The following is an 11,317-nucleotide window of genomic DNA, read 5'->3' as shown; positions in this document are numbered from 1 at the left end:
GGGTGAGGAATATGAGGCTCAGAAAAGTTAGGTAGTTTAAGGACACAGAGCTAGGAACCAGGGAGCTGGGACTGAGTTTTAAGTCTCGAGTTTCATCCCATCCCTGTTCTTTCTTACCCGCCTGAGCCCCTTCCTTTCCTCTCCCTGTAGCCCATGGCTCCCCAAAAAGAAGCCTGCCCCATCCTACTCTGGGAGAATGCAATCAGTTGAGGATTAAGACATAAATAAAAAATAAATAGCAGGGTCATGTTCCCAGAGGTGAGGATGCACATTCCACGCCCGTGCTGTGTGAGGTCCCATTCACAGCTAGAGTGAGGGGCAGCACGGCCCTAGCGAGGAGGAGGGGGGAACTGGGACTACAGCCATCAAAGGCTGCAATGGGTGGGCTAAAGAGGCCCCTTCTGGGTTGCATGTATATGAGAACATGTGTGGTCATGGGCACAGTCACCGTCCTCCTCCATCTGTCCATTTCACCGGTGTTTGTGATCCAAGAGAGATTCAAAATCAGGAGAACATACAAGTTTGTGCTTCACATGTCCCAGGACTGTCATCTCTCCTGTCCCGCTGTCTCCAAGGCCCACAGACACCAGTTCCTGCAGGAAAGAACTGGTTGTTCCCATGGTCACATCCAGAGACACCTTGCCCAGGAGGAGCTGCACCTTCCCTGATTTACGAATGAGCAGTTTGCCCACTTGACCCTCTGTCAGGTCAGCCAAGGTACAAACATTCTCTGCTAGCCTGGCTTCCCGGTCTCTTTCCTGCTTTATGACTACCATCTGTCCATCCTCGCCCTGCACCTCTGTCTTGACAGGCTTGATGTCCTGAGTGGGCGGCTGCCCGGGGAGGGTGTCAGGCAGCTGCAGGAACAGCAGCTCCTCATCCTTCANGAGGCTCAACTCCCTGAGCAGCTCTGCCACCGACATGTCCTTTGGGAGGCCAGGGGTCTTCCGGGATGCTCTTGGAGGGGCTTTCACCTTGGCCTCCTCTTCCTCATCCCGTGGCTCCTCTTTCACTTTTATGGCAGGAACGTCCACCTTCATGTCTTCTTCCTTGGGGCCAGCCGAAAAAGGCTTAGCCTCTGGCTCTTCACTCTCCTCCTTAAAAAGCCACCCCGAAAGAGCCAGTGGCAGCTGCACTGGCATGTTCCGTGTGTCATTCTTTAGCCCCAGGTCATCGATGAAGTCATCCTTCTCGAGCATGGCGCAGGATCTGCTTGGTCTCTTCATCTGTTTCTCTCTTCTCTTTTTTGATGTTGGTGATATGAGAGGGTTCCATGTCGGACATATCCACAGTCTTATCCCAGTCCCCCCCCCCCTTTTTTTTCATCATTTCTGCTGGACCCTGCTCAAAGATAGAATGGGACTGGATCACTTCCGGGCGGCCACGCCCCTGTCCGTGACCCTCACGCTGGCGGCCCCTGTCCTGTTCACGCTTTTCCTTCTTCGTAGTTACTTCTTCTTTTGGCTCTTCTTTGATCTTCCGACTGATGATATTTGGGGTGAAGGTTTTCTTCTTGACTCTGCCAAGGGTGAGGTCCCGGGAGCGGATGGAGGGAAGGCGACCCGGCGTAAGCAGGGGTGCGGGCCACCAGGCCCCCAGAGAGAAGGGGTCGCGGCCCTCCAGGATTGCTGGGCTCGCCCGCGGCGTTTCCTTCCGACATGGTTCCTGTCACAACCTCACCTCCTAAGAGCGCAACCACCGGCCGCGGGGCTCCCGGCAAGGCGGAAGTTTGTGTGGCAAGGACCAAGGACCGGGCGCTGCCATCTTACCCTGGGGCGGCTCTTTTTATTTTTTTTTTCAATTAACTTTTTCCAATTTTTTTATTAGGTATTTTCTTCAATTACATTTCAAATGCTATCCTGAAAGTCCCCTATACCCTCCCCCCACCCTGCTCCCCTACCCACCCACTCCTACTTCTTGGCCCTGGCCTTCCCCTGTACTGGGCCAAATAAAGTTTGCAAGACCAAGGGGCCTCTCTTCCCAATGATGGACGACTAGGCCATCTTCTGCTACATATGCAGTTAGAAACACGAGCTCTGGGGTCACTGCTCCCAACTCAATGTAAATATTCAAACCTATAGTGAGTAATACATGTTTTATTAATAAAAGCATTCTACAAAGCTTTAAAAAAAAAGAAAATAGATTTTTCTCATACAGTATAATCTGATTATAATTTTCCCTCCCTCTACCCAGTTATTCTATATCTCCCCTCCCCTCCCTTCCCCTCCCTTCCCCTCCCCTCCCCTTCCCTCCAGATCTATTCCCTTTCTGGCTCTCATTGGAAAGGAACAGACAAGCATGGCAAGATAAAATATAATATGATGAAGCCAAAATGGTCATATCAAAGTTGGACATGACAACCCAACAGGTGTAAAAGTATCCCAAGAACAACAGAGCCAGACACCCACTTTTTCTGACATTCAGGAATCTCATAAAAATACTAAACTAATAGCTAGAATATGAAGCAGAGGACTGGTTACAGACCCACATAGGCTCTGTTCTACCTGCTTCAGTACCAGTGAGTTTGTTGTTTAGTTGATTCAGATGGCCTTGTTTTCCTGGTGTCCTCCATCTCTGCTGGCTCTTACAACCTGTCTGCCCTCTTCTATACTACCTTTTATTTTACCTGGGCTCTGAGGGGAGAGATTTGATGGAGACCTTAGACATTTTTCCATGTACTGTCTGACTATGGCAATATATAGCTGTTCCCATCTGCTAATGATGACTGGATAAAGTAATGATCTATTGGTATAACACAATACCATTCTGAGTCATTGTATTGATATAATATTTGAACCAATAGTGTTTGGTTTTACCCTAGGTCTCTGTGTTAAATAGAGGGAAACTGGGTTTATGGGAGGTTCTCTGGGACACCCTCATCCAAAAACTCACTGGAAGCTATAAGAGATGGCCAGTTGAAGCTCCATATCCCCCATTATTAGGAGTCCTCATTAGGATCACCTTCATAGGTTTCAGAAATTTTCATTGCACTATGCTTCCACAACACCTTTCAAATGCACCCCCCCAATTCCAGCATTTCTTCTCCCCAGTCTGCTTATAAAATCTATTATGCTTCCTCTCTCCAGGAAGGTCACCGCTTTCACCCAGACCACATCTGTATACCCCACCTCTCCTGATCAATTTCTTAATAGGTAACATTTATGTATAAGTAAATGTGTATCATATTTGTCTCTTTGGGTATGGATTACCTCAGGCTGATTTTTTTTTTCTTTTTCCATGCATTTGTCTACAAACTTTATGTCATTTTTTTAACAGCTAAGGAAAATTCCATTGTGTTCATATAATGTGTCTTTTTAAAAAATCCATCTATCTTATTTCCAGTTTCTGGCTATTATGAATAAATATGTAATAAACATTGAGGAGCAAGTATCCTTGTGGTAAGATGAAGCATTCTTAGCATATATGCCAATGAATGGTGTAGCTGGATCTTAAGGTAGATAGATTTCTTAACTTTCTGAGGAACCACCACATTGATTTCCAAAGTGGTTATACAAGTTTGCACACCCACCAGCAATGGAGGGGTATTGGCATTGTTCCACTTCATCTCTTGTGTTATTGAACTCAGTCATTCTGACTGCTATAAAATGGAATCTCAACCATATTGGAAATAAAGATGTCAAAGTATCATAATTTGCAAGTGATATAATAGTATACATAAATGACTCTAAATTTTTTTTTCAAATTTTTTGGACATTTTATCCCCTTTCCTGGTTTGCCCTCTGAAATCCCCTTTCCCCTATTGCCTTCCCCCTCCCTCTGCTCACCAAACCACTCACTCCCCTTTAATGGCCCTGGCATTCCCCTACACTAGGGCATAGAGCCTTCACAGGACCAAGGGCCTCTCCTCCCATTGGTGCCTGACTAGGTCATCCTCTGCTACATATGCAGCTGAAGACATGAGTTTCTTTGGTTGGTGGTTTAGTCCATGGGAGCTCTGGGGGTACTAGTTAGTTCATATTGTTGTTTCTTCTATGGGGCTGTAAACCCCTTCAGCTCCTTGGGTACTTTCTCTAGCTCCTCCATTGGGGACCCTGTGTTCCATCCAATAGCTGGCTGTGAGCACCCACTTTTCTATTTATCAAGCACTGTCAGAGACTCTCAGGAGACAGCTATATCAGGCTCCTGTCAGCAAGCACTTGTTGGTATCCACAATAGTGTCTGGGTTTTGTGATTGTATATGGGATGGATCCCCAGGTTGGGCAGTCAATGGATGGTCATTCCTTCAAATGAATGCTCTGCTCCAAACTTTGTCTCTGTAACTCATTCCATGGGTGTTTTGTTCCCCCTTCTAAGAAAGATCAAAGTATCCACACATTGGTCTTCCTTCTTCTTGAGTTTCATGTGGTTTGTGGATTGTATCTTTGGTATTCTGAGCTTTGCGGCTAATATCCACTTATCAGTGAGTACAGACCATGTGTGTTCTTTTGTGATTGGGTTACCTCACTCAGGATGATGTTTTCTAGTTCCATCAATTTGCCTAAGAATTTCATGAAATCATTGTTTTTAATAGCTGAGTAGTACTCCATTGTGTAAATGTACCACATTTTCTGTATCCATTCCTCTGTTAAAGGACATCTGGGTTCTTTCCAGCTTCTGGCTATTATAAATAAGGCTGCTCTGAACATAGTGGAGCATGTCTCCTTGTTATATGTTGAAGCATCTTTTGGATATATGCTCAGGTGTGGTATAGCTAGGTCCTCAGGTAATACTATGTTTAATTTTCCGAGGAAATGCCAAACTGATTTCCAGAATTGATGTTCTAGCTTGCAATACCATGAACAATGGAGGAGTGTCCTTCTTTCTCCACATCCTCACCAGAATCTGTTGTCACCTGAGTTTTTGATTTTAGTCCTTCTGACTGGTGTGAGATAGGAATCTCGGGGTTGTTTTGATTTGCATTTACCTGATGACTAAGGATGTTGGACATTTTTTTTTTTCAGGTACCTTGCACAATCTTACCAGGAAAGCACATATAATCTTTGCCATGTCTCTCATTCTCTTTATCTAGTCTTGTTCAATCTTTACACCTTATTGTTAGTCTTTGCTGGAGACCAAGGCCCAGAATTCCTACCTACATGAAGTTCTCACCTTCTAGGAATGAGTCACATGTGACTTGGTAGTGGTGAATCTCAAGCAATTCTTCAGAAGACTCTTCAGACCTCTTAGTAGTTTGATGAAATATGTCCATATTTGGATATGGATATACTATGGTTCTTAGTATACAATCTCACCTAAATAAGCTACATATACCACTTTCAGGCTTTGTTTCTGAAGTTGCTATGTGTACATTTACAAGATGGCCAGCTGCCTGTAAAGGGTAAGACAGAAATTTCAGATTTTTAAAAATGATTTCTAATATTTCCTGTGTACATAGATCATGTTTATTATTATTTTATTAGATATTATTCTTTATTGAACTCTAATTCTACTCAGCCATTTGCCAATTCTCATGTAAATAACCATTCTATCTATGAGCAACCAAGTTTAGTTTCCTCTAAAGCTTTAGTTTTTTCATATTTCCCTTGGTCACTAAGACATCTAGTATAGTTTTGAGTATAGTGGGATAGCAAACATGACAGTCTTATGTATACTTATTCATTTTTATATGAAAATAATGGTACTTATTTAATAGTATTGAAGATTAAGTGAAGCAATCACATAAAATATTTAAAGTAGTATTTAGTACATTTAAACAACGAATAAATGATATTTATTATTGGTAGATACCAAAAGATTCACTCTTAGTTAAACTCAGAGTTATAATGCAACAGAAATAAAGAGCATGTCTAGAAATGAAGCATATATATATTCAGATTCACTCACAAATAACAATATTATTGTTAGATTCTTTACATTCAGGAGAGAAATGTGTTTAGAATAAAAAAGAAATATAAAGTAATTTATTGAATTATTTGGAGTGTCCTTATTATTTGTTTTAAAAACAAAAAGCTAGAAATATTCAAGACTATAAAATCCTGAGTAATTTATAAAGTCCAATATTTTAACCTTTAAATTAGTGTAGGACATGATATGATTTTACTGGTGAGTATAGTGGGGCATGCAACAAGGTAAGTATAAAACAGTGGATATGAAAGAAAAGACCCCGCTGAAGATGCAAAATTAAAATCATAATTAGAGTGTTTTCGAACAGTATGCCTATGCTACTTTCCAGATGCCAAAGTTACCGGGGATATAGTACAGATGGTATGATTATATGGCTACAGTTTTGTGTTTATATACTCTTTGAAAGGGTAATATACTATGTCATTTTTATAAACATATAATGTTTTATACCATTTATGTGTTTCACATATTGATCCTATTTTCACATGTAACCAAGTCTTGTACTGCCTTATTTCTTCTGGTTCTTTAAAGATTTCAGTTTATACAAAATTTAATTATGCCAAAGTTATTTATTGAGCCTCATTTTTACTGGGAAAATTCACCATCTTTCTCTTTGCTGAAATCTATAGTATACATGTAGATGTGTCATTGGGATGTAGATTCTAAGATGAAGATTAATATAGGATGTTTACTGAAGTGTGTTCTCAGTGACAAGACTCTAGTCAGATAAATAATGAACTGTAAAACAGTACAATAAATATGATATGGGTTGATCTAGACTATGGTATAATTTGCATTTTATAAATATATTAAGAATTAATGGCATATTGGGAATGTTTTTTTTTCCTTCATGGACTTGACATTGGACATAGGTTATACTAAGATAAGACTTGTGACCTTGCATGAACCAATTGTTATTGTCCATCAAGGTATAATACTTTCAGAGAAAATGAAAAAAAAAAAGTCAAAACATTCAGAATAAACATTTCTCAATATTACTTGAAGATAGAAAATAGATATTTCAAAGATGAGGACCATTACATAACTCAGACTATAGTGGATACTCTAGGATGTTAACCATGTGTGCCCTTTGGACTGAACCCATACTTATTCCTTGCATTACATTAAAATAATGATAATTTAGTCCCACTTGGGAAATTTGAATAACACACCTAAAAGTTCTTGTTTCTTCATTCATAACTAACCATGGCACATTTATCTTTTGCTTCATTTACATGATGAATATTGGGTGCTGTTTTGAAAAATATAAACTTTATTCTGCAGTAGGTCTCAGAGCACCCACTGATGTATATCACTTCAACCATGTCCTCTCAATTCTTTCTGTATTCCAGAACAGTAGTATTTGATATTGATTGTGTAGAACAAGACCTCCATTTATGGGTAGAAATATTTCATTGTCTGGTATCTTGTCTGAATGAAATGGCAAAAGTGAGCTAACAAGACATTCATCTCCCTCTGCCTCATGATGGTGGGTAACAGGACCAGTTCCTTCATACTGCTGCTGTAGTAATCCACCCAACCTCACATTATGCACTATACTGTGAGACTATAATCCAAATAAAACCTTCCTTTCTTAAGTTGTTTATGTCAGCATTCTTTGTCACAGCTACAAAATAATAACTAAGATAAGGACACTAGATTTCTTCTATCAAACTTGCACTTTATTTTCTAGAATGACAGATTAGAAAATAGTCAAGAGAAGCCCCATGTTTCAACCTGTTGTCAACTTTATTATTTTCTTAATTCAATGATGGTCAGTGGTATTCTTGTCAGGGAAGGGTCACTTTTCTCCTCTTCCTGTATCTTGGGTCAAAGAGTATAATGTTATTAGTAACAGTCATGAAGTAAACTTAGTAAAAATTTTGCATTATTATCTAGGGAACAAGTTCTCAGCAGGAACCTAGAAATTCTAGATCTTCAAAAACTGGATTATAAATAGAATCAAAATTGTCTAAGTATACAACAATAGAAGTACTCTCCTCTGCTCTTCCATTGTGCATCTAGGTATTCCACCAACAAAGAATTAAACACCATGTACTAGCCATATATGCAGGCAATTTTCCACATATCAAAGGGAAGAAGATTCTTCACATATACCCTCTTCAAGTTAACCATGCAATCTTCAATAGTCTCTTGGGTTTATCAAGTTCTTGTACTGTAGACTATTCTTTAGGCCTTCTGTTAGTGGAGTATTTTTCCCCAACATATATAATAAACAGAAATTCATTCAGAATGATTCACCTTGTTCTGGATGAGTCTACTTCTTAGTAGAAAGGGACTAATATGTCATGTTACTCACTGGCTATTAGTTTTCTCAGTCAAACTTTCTATTAGGAGTTCATTATTGCTCGTTGGTTGACAGGTTCATCATTAGTTATGTCTAAATGAGTCATCTTAGTTCAACCCAGTAAAAATGTCAAGTTTCAATGTTTTACCATTCCCAAACTATCATGGTGGCATCTATTTTAAGTGACAAGATCTTTATTGCCAGCCAAGACATAATCTACATCCAATGTCTACCTAAGACGACTCCTAATTTAGGTGGTTATAAGTTGTATTCCTCTCGAAATAGACTTTGAGATAGAGATTTGTGTGTAGGCAATTTATTAGAGTGTTCCCAGGAACAACAACTGTAAAGGATTGGGGAAGCAAGATCATTCATGGGAGGATAAATTGCAAGTCAAAAGCAATAAAAGCCTCAGTGAATTTCACATGGAGTTCTGAGGCCAGGCAATCTTTCCAGGACTGGGAGCAAACCTAAGGAAATTATACCTCAACAAAAATCAGTAAGAGATGAGACTCCTTGGAGGAATCCATAACCTGGGACAAGATACCTTACTGTGACCACAGATAACTGTGGTGAAATAATTTGGCTGTGATTTGCCAACAGGAAATACTTCTGGCAAGGAAAGGAAACAATGTTGGTTATCCTAAAATATTGCTTACACCCCAAACTGCAGTAAAGTCTGAGTGCTGAAAGCTGATGAAAGAGTTCCGAATCTCCCAAACACTTATTTGAGTGTAGAGATATATTATTTAAACATTTGTTTATTTTTTCTTAGTTATTTTTTGAATAGGCTCTATTATGAAGAAAAATACTTTCCATATGAAGATGACAGTATTGATGTGGCAACTATACAGGCAAGACACATCATTTTAAAATTTGTTCAAATAAAATTTCTCTAATATTTATATTACCTAGCTATTAAGGCTAACAAGCTGAAGGTCCCAAGTAAGGATGCCTCAATCTCTCTTGGCAAGTAGAAGAAAGCAATCACAGGAGGGGGGGGGTAACTGGGTGGGAACGGTGACAGAGAGGAAATGACGGGAACATGATCAGGTATTAAGTGAGGGCAATAGGAATGAAGCCCTGAGGGCCAGCAGAAAGTGTGGAAACAGGAAACCTCAGGAGGTTGGGGGGAACCCTTTAGAATATACCAGACACCTGGGAGGTATGAGACTTTCCAGGCTCAAAAGGAGGGGCCTTAGATGAAATGCTCTACAGTGGGGAGAGAAAAATTGAAGAGCCCACCTCCAGCAGAAAAACAGGGCATCAAGTGAGGGTTGGGGTTGCCATCCTACAGTCAAAACCTCTGACCCAGATTTGTTCCTGTCTGAAAGAACTGCAGGGACAAAAATGGAGAAAAGCCTGAGGAAAAGGAGGTCCAGTGACAGGCCCAAATTGGGATCTAGCTCAAGGGGAGGCCCAGGGCCTAACACTATTACTGATGATATGGTGTATTCATCAAAAGGGGCCTATCATGACCATCCTCCAAAAGACCCACCAAGCAGCTGAAAGAGTCAGATGTAGATATTTATACCCAAGTAATGGATAGAAGCTGCTGCTCCCACTGGTTGAATTAGGGAAAAGCTGGAAGAAGCTGAGGAGGAGAGCAACCCCATAGGAAGACCAGCAGTCTAAGCTAACCTGGACCCCTGAGATCTCTCAGACACTGAGCCACCAACCAGGCAGCATACACTAGGTGATATGAGCCCTGCAATAGATAAAGTAAAAAGGACTGACGGATCTGGACTCAGTCAGAGAAGATGCACCTAACTCTCGAGAGACTTGGGGTCCTAGGGAGTGGGGAGGTCTGGTGGAGTAAGGGGGATTTGGGGACATCCTCTTGGAGATTGGGGTGGGAGGTGTGGGATTTTGAAGTTGGAGGGTGGACAAGGAGGGGCATAAGGTCAGGAGTGTAAAAAGATTAAAGAATAAGAAAAAAATGTTTTGTGTTCATGAATTTGTAAGACATGAGCTGAAATTTTTATATATAAGCAAAGATCAGAAATAAATATCCTATGTAAGTAACCAAGCAAAATCATAACACCAGTGAGAGAGTACTCTGAACATATGGGATAAGTGTGCAAATTGCTTGGTAGTAATATGAACATATAACAACTATTTCTAGGCGAAATTTTAAAACACGATTTCTCATTCATTTTGGACTAAGTCAAAAACTAACCTTAATTAGGAAGACAAAATTTAAGAAAAGAATCGTTATTAAGCTTCTTATCTATGAATTGCATAATATGTGAGTAAGTAATTTTAGCCCTACAGTAGCTTTTAAAAATACCTGAAGATTGAAAGTCACTAGAATATGTTGAAAATCTAATTATCCATTACCAATATACAGGTCATTCCCATGGGTTTCTTTTCCTTAATAAATGTTAGAAACTACTTAGGGAATTTTCTACTATACATAGATATAGATGTGGATTAACACATTTTATGTAATTTTAGCATATTTTTAAGGTTTCCATTGTCCAAAAACACATTTGATCAAATGGTTCCTTTCTTCCTGGTTTGTCATCTGATGGCCATTAAGGGACTAATGGCTTTTCATAAAATATATTCTTTAAGAAATTATAAATATGTCATTTTAAAGAAATCTTTCCTAGAATGATACATATAGTGGTTCCCAGTGCTAATCCTTGTGGTTCACGCCTCTCTACTGTCATTATTTCCAATAAAAATGATTGACTGTCTGAGGGCCTAACCCAGAAGTAAAACTCTGTTTATTACTGTCACTGTTGCTGGACAAGCCCACAGGCACTATAGTTAAGACTCGTTATACAGAAAAGTTATACTTATCAAGAAAAATAACAATATTTCTTTGCATCCATCCAAAAATATTAATTAAAAAATATCAAATTTTACATGCTAAATTTTACCAAATTGTCTATATATTCCTCATGCAGTTTGGATTTAAGCTCAAGACTCCTATAATTGTGAGATGTCTTTCTAAAATATAATTCAAATAATCTTATGCAATTCCTAGATAGTATGCTATTAGTATATTTGTATATGCCATATTATTATCTATGTATTAATACAATTGATTAAAATTTTGAATATAAAATTAATGTACCTATACCTCAAAATGAGTTTAAAAGCTTGAAATTGTAAGCCATTTTCTTTTTTTTTTTT

At 39.4% G+C, this 11,317-nt stretch overlaps 1 protein-coding gene and 1 pseudogene across 3 annotated transcripts in view; one reads left to right on the top strand and one right to left on the bottom strand.

The window, feature by feature from the left end:
* Window positions 1–11,317, top strand: part of Nkain2 (sodium/potassium transporting ATPase interacting 2) — a 1,076,406-nt gene that overhangs the window by 512,167 nt on the left and 552,922 nt on the right. The gene's annotated exons all lie outside the window — the stretch shown is intronic.
* On the bottom strand, window positions 428–1,660 carry LOC110337928 (annotated as a pseudogene).

The sequence above is a fragment of the Mus pahari genome, chromosome 21, assembly GCF_900095145.1.
Source record: "Mus pahari chromosome 21, PAHARI_EIJ_v1.1, whole genome shotgun sequence".
Taxonomy (NCBI): Eukaryota; Metazoa; Chordata; class Mammalia; order Rodentia; family Muridae; genus Mus; species Mus pahari.
The sequence above is the reverse complement of the archived record's forward strand: the minus strand, read 5'-3'. Positions and strand labels throughout refer to the sequence as shown.